This window comes from Panicum virgatum, chromosome 1K (assembly GCF_016808335.1).
Source record: "Panicum virgatum strain AP13 chromosome 1K, P.virgatum_v5, whole genome shotgun sequence".
NCBI lineage: Eukaryota > Viridiplantae > Streptophyta > Magnoliopsida > Poales > Poaceae > Panicum > Panicum virgatum.
The window spans coordinates 19,695,066-19,701,065 of record NC_053136.1 but is presented as its reverse complement, the minus strand read 5'-3'; positions in this window follow the sequence as shown (position 1 = coordinate 19,701,065).

Here is a 6,000-nt window from a genome sequence, read left to right as displayed (position 1 = left end):
CATCTGGCAGTCTACGTGGAGAAGGCTGCTCACTTGCTCTACAACGGCAAGTGTGAAAGGGAAATGTTGTTTTTCAGCGAACGCTATGAACATGTACACAACGGAGAAGGCTGCTAAGCTGGCTGCCGCTGCATTCTACAGTGGCAAAGCGTTCCCTGCACCGATTAACATCAAGCGACTGATCGCGATGAAAGGATGAGTCTAGATTCTTTCATTTCATCCTGAACTGTCGCGAGAACAATAAGTTGTGCCTTTTGTGTGTGTGGTCAGGTTGTGACGTGTGATGTGGGTTGGTTTATAATTGTTGAGAAATTACAGATTCGCCGTGAATAAGATGCACACTGCAAAATAGTGATCCTGTCGTTTAAAACAAAGAGAAAAACTAACAGTTAACAGTGTGTATATCAAGAATAAAACCATGCGCCAATGCAATTACATATATTGTTTTATGTGCAAGTTTCTTTGTGATCATAGACAGTATATCAACTGAAGTGAACTGTGTAGTCCTACTGCTATTTAAACCAGCAAGATTCCTCAATCAAACCAACAGGATCATGCAGCCTCTCGTCTCTGATAGATTTGTGCAAATTTTAGTATCAGTGCAGCGCACCCCCTGCAAGGCCAGCCGCTGTGGACACGTCAGTGAAAAATTTATGCCATCGGATCCATAATTTACGGCTCCAATTCACTCACCGGTAATTTGGAAGAAAATGGGGTGCGCCCCGCGTCGCGTACCGTCACGGGTCACACTATTTTACGGGCGACCATACGGAGTCCTTCTCACGGTCGATCTTCCGACCTTTTTCCTTTTTTTATTTATAGTAACGTTTTTTATTGTTTTCTGACAAAATTTTTGGGAGAAATTTTCCAAAAAAAGGTTGAAGAGTGGTCAGTGTTTGCAGTCCTAATATTGCAATTTTTTCCAAAATATTTTGGTGAGAAAAGTTAAAATAGAAAGATTTTGAGATAAAAATTGAAGAAAAAATTTATTCATTCAAAATCAAAAAAAGTTGGGGTTCCATAAAAAATCAGAAAAAAGTTTGGGAAAAAATTTGTAAAAAATTTTTTGCATTCAAAAATAAAAAATGAAAATGAAAAAATAAAGCGTCGCTACCTGGGGAGCTCGCCACAGCTGGGGGCGAGAGCCCAGGGGGACTCGCCGCCGCCCCCCGTCGAGGCGCCCGGGGATTGAGCACGCTGCCATGCCACACACGGAACTCGTCTCGGGGAGCCTGCCGCGGGCCGCGCCGCCGCCCCCGTCCCCGCGCTGTCCCGCCCGCCCGGCCGCCGCTGCTCCGCCCAGGCTGCAGGCGCTGGATGCAGCCGCAAAAAAGAGAAGAGATAGAGGAAGACGAAAGGGAAAGAAAGAAAGAATCAGAGAAACGACAGAGCCTGCCGTTTGAGGTGGGACCCACCACGTGAATCCCCTCTGTCCGCGCTGGAATCGACCGGGAGATTGATTACGGGCGGGCGACGGTAAAACCAATATTGGGTACCATCGCTCACGTTCGACCCCGGCCAGGATGTGTGACAGAAACAATCGGATGCTGATGCGCGACGGCTCGGCTCCCTTGGATTGGCTTCCCCACGCACTCCATCTCAGAGACCTCGCCTCGGCTTCCCGTAACCCTAGTCTAAACAATGATGTTATCCAAAATTATTGAGGTCAGACATGTTTATTCTTCTTCTTTCACTATATAAGAAAGTCTTATAGGAGATGCGGGTTAACTCATATAGGAGACGTGGTTTTTTCGTCTCCAAATTTTTGTCTCCGATGTGAAGTCATAGGAGACGTGATTTATACGTGTCTCCTATGAGAAGGGTCATTGGAGACGCAGGTTAAAAACTAGTGTCTCCAATGACCCGCCAGTGTCTTGCCATAGGACGCTACTAAAGTAGGCACATCCTTTTTTTTTAACTTAGCTATATATAGAAGAACATTGAAACAGAAGTTACAGTATGACATCAACTAGCTGCGCAATTTAAGGTTGATGTACGTAGTCAATGACAAGGTGCATGCTCTTTGTTTTACTGTTGAGTAAATAGGCACCAAAAGGAATTGGACGTGTGAAAGGTGAGCCAGACACTACTTCTGCAGACTCTGTCACCGCCGGTTTAAAATGTGCATCACAAACGGATTGGCTAGAGATGCAAATGGTGTTAGACATATAAGCATTTTTGACATATTTTAATTCCAAAATTAAACATGTAATTAAACAATATTTTCATGACTATTGTGAGTGAAACAGAAGAGTTTCAAACTGTACCCCAAGGCGGGACCAGTGCCGGAGACATTGGGTGCGCCTTCACCAGCTAGAATAGCTTCCCTGCTATTCGACTGGTCTTGCTTGAAGTAGTTGAACGATGTCGATGCGGGACGATGTTCGCAGTGCAGTCCCACGAACGGCCTCCAGAAAGTAGACGAAGTAGTTGTTCTAGGTCACCGGGATGTAGTTGTTCAGGCGTAGAGGGCGTAGTTGTTCGGAAACTTGCGAGCAGTCACGTCAAGACGCTCCTCAAAAACCTGATTGCCCCGCTATCCCGTGCAGGACCTTCAGCAGGCAATGGTTTCGGAGGCCTGCTCTCGCTAGGACTGCACGCGCAGTGCTAGCGATGGAGATTGCAGAAAGCAGCAGAGGGAGAAGGGAGAGGTCTCCTAAGCAGGAGTACCTGAAGCAAGTGCTTGAGTGTGTAAGAATGAGAGGAGGAGGGGCTGGCTTATATAGGTGTGGAGGTGGCTCAGATTCAACGAACCTGGACGCTCTGATGGGATTTGATGAGTGCAGTTACTGATGAATCATGGTCATCAGTTACTAGTAACTGCCAAGGATATGATTCTCCAGTCATCACTGTTAATGTTTTATTGCCTCAGAATTACTGCATCGAACCTGGACGCTCCGATGGGATTTGATGAGTGCAGTTACTGGTGAATCATGGTCATCAATTACTAGTAACTGCCAAGGATATGATTCTCCAATCATCACTGTTAATGTTTTATTGTCTCAGAATTATTGCATTCAATTGCATTCAATAACAAAAATATTCTCAGCACCTCGCACCGCACCGCCCGCCACGGCCTCGGCCTCAGCCTCGGCTCGGCTCGGCGAGCGAGCGCACACGTGTGGTTCACCAATCTCCTCTTACCGGCTTCTCAAGGAGTGTACATAAAGTTGACTATTTAAGTTTGATATCTTGTAGACTTAATGGTCAAGTAACTAAAAACAAAAAAAGCAAAAGGAAGCAACGCCCCCGTAGGGGGGGTGCGGTTTTCGGCGGACCATTCGCACGGACATCATGCGCCCGCGGCTTTCACCACGCCACGCCACGTCCAGCCCGGCCCGATGAGGCGAGCGAGTGTGCGCGTGTGGAGCTCTCCTCTCCCCACACACAGTTTGGAGAGGTGAAGACAACCTCCATATTTTTGTTGGTCATACTACACTTCAACCAGCAAGGTGGGACTAAAGGATTGCACCAGTAGCTCACTTCCTCATGCACATACATAGGCCTTTGAGATTTATTTAGAATTTTTGAAATCTTTCATGGGCCAAGCCCAAAATTCCATCACGTTCTTTAGCACTGTGAACCTTTTAAACATTGTGCCGTTTCGTTGTAGACGAGGTACAACTAAATTCGACCTAAGTCTTTGAAGTAAAAAAAAAGTAAAGAGAAAAAATGATCTATATGTGCATATTCTTCTGATGCTGAGAATGCATTAGATGAGGAGATGTAATTAGCTTCAATATGGACCCTTGCTACCTAACAGAGGTAACTATCTCTGATATCAGTGTGTTAATTTAATCTAGATACGATTATAGTTTACATAGTCTATCATTTTTAAATAGTTTGAATATTATCTTCTCAATATTGGTTTGGATTCCCTCGATGGTACGAGGACGGTGGATGATTTCAAGGTGTGTTAATGTAACGTGCAATGACAAAAATGATCAAATTGGAATTGTGATTGAAAATGACATTTTTTTAACAAATATGTTACTTTGTTTATTGTAGCTTGAAGTTAATGATCTCGTTGGAAAGACTAAGAGAACCGTTATTATGCCCTTGAAGATCACTAATGGTTTTGAATGTTGAGCAGGTAGACACAGAACTGTTTTAGCACAAGCATTATATGAATATCTCCTTGTTATTGTTTTTTCCTAGTCTTTTCTCCTCAATTGCTTAATTGCACCACATTGGCAATACCACCTGATAATATCTCACTTTGATACTTGATATTCACTGCTTGAAAACTCTACATTCGTCCACGGTCATTAGTACCGGGCTCGGTTTTGGCTGGTACTAACGTGCCCATTTAGTACCGGGCCTAACCTACAGTGCCACTGGGAGCCGTTTAGTACCGACTGGAGGCACCAGCCGGCACTAAAGTGCGCCACTGACGCCAGTGACCATTTAGTACCGGCTGGAGCCACCAATAGGTATTAAATGGCCCCCAGCACATTTAGTATCGGCTAGTGGCTCCAGCCGGTACTAAATGTGGGTAGCTTTAGCACTAGCTGGAACCACCAGCTGGTACTAATGTGCCCACTATATATCGGGGCCCTTCTTCCTCCCCGAGCCGAGCCAGCCATTTCACCAGAGAGCTAGCTCGAGCTCGGTTCTTCTTTCATATTATAGTGGTGCCGCCATTTTTTGAAATTTTTGTGTGCGCCATGGGTTTGCAACTTAATCCAAGTGCGCCATGGGTTTGCAACTTAATCCTCTCTTCATTGATTGTGTTCATACTTTGTTTTATGCTCCATAGTTAGAGAAATTTGTGATTTTTAGAAATAATGAGAATGAGCATGATTTCTTTGATTTATGCAATGATTTGAGATATATAGAACCGATGACTTGAACTTTGGAGAAGGTTTATTAGCAAGGCTGAATGTGGATAATTTATAGAGATATTTTTCTATCATTTCCAAGTGAAATGGCTATATATTATAAATGATTATATTTTTTATTTTCAGAATGAGATGAGTATGTGGATAGTAGAAATTTTTAGAATGAGTCTAGATAGTTCATGTGATTTACTTGTATGTATGATTATACGTTGATAGTAGAAATTTTTAGAATGAATTATTGAAATGAGTACAATAGAATTCTTTTGTATTATGAATAGATTATTTTGACATTCTAGTGATGTATGTATTTATTCAGGCTCACATTTAAACCATCTAGAAGCTAAAAACTTTATTTCGGAACAAGTATACATCGTTAATCTCAATCCAGCAGTGATGGCACTACCTTTCGGGGGGGGGGGGGACACGATGAGCTATAAGGACGTCGCCAATCGGTTGGTCGCAGCACCAACATTTACGATTAATACGAACGCAGCATTTGGCACAGGCAGCGTGGCCATTGTTGCACTGAAAGCATATCAATGACCATGCTGTCTGTGCCAAGTGTTGCGTTCGTATCAACCGTAAATGTTGGTGCTGCGACTAGCCGATTGATGACGTCCTTGTACCGCATAGTATTCCCCCGAAAGGCAGTGTCATCACCGTAGGGTCGTGGTTAACGACATATACCTTTTTCGAAATAAAGTTTTTTTTCTTCTAAATGGTTTTTGGATATTGAGCCTGAAACAAAGTGTGTGAACCATGACTGCATTCCATCCCAAGGCATTGGCCTGGGATGAAGAGTGTTTCCCTCAAACTGAAGAGTGTCAAAATAATTATGAGATATAGAGATTTATTTCAATTAATTTAAAGTGACTGGCTAGTTTGGTAGTTATGCAATGCTTTTTTATACATGTATACTTGTTCCAGCAAGTTTGAAAATTAAACGAATTAGTGTTGCTATAGGGGCATTGGTCACATCGTGCCTGCTATGTCACAACTTTTCTAGACCCTTCATTATGTTGATAGGGTGAGGCTAGAAGCGCGGGGCAGTTGGCGATGAAGAATAAGGGCTTAGTAAAAGTTGTGACATAGCACGGCATATGGTGAAGACTAATGCCTCTATAGCAACTCTAATTTGTTTATATTTTCAGACTTGCCG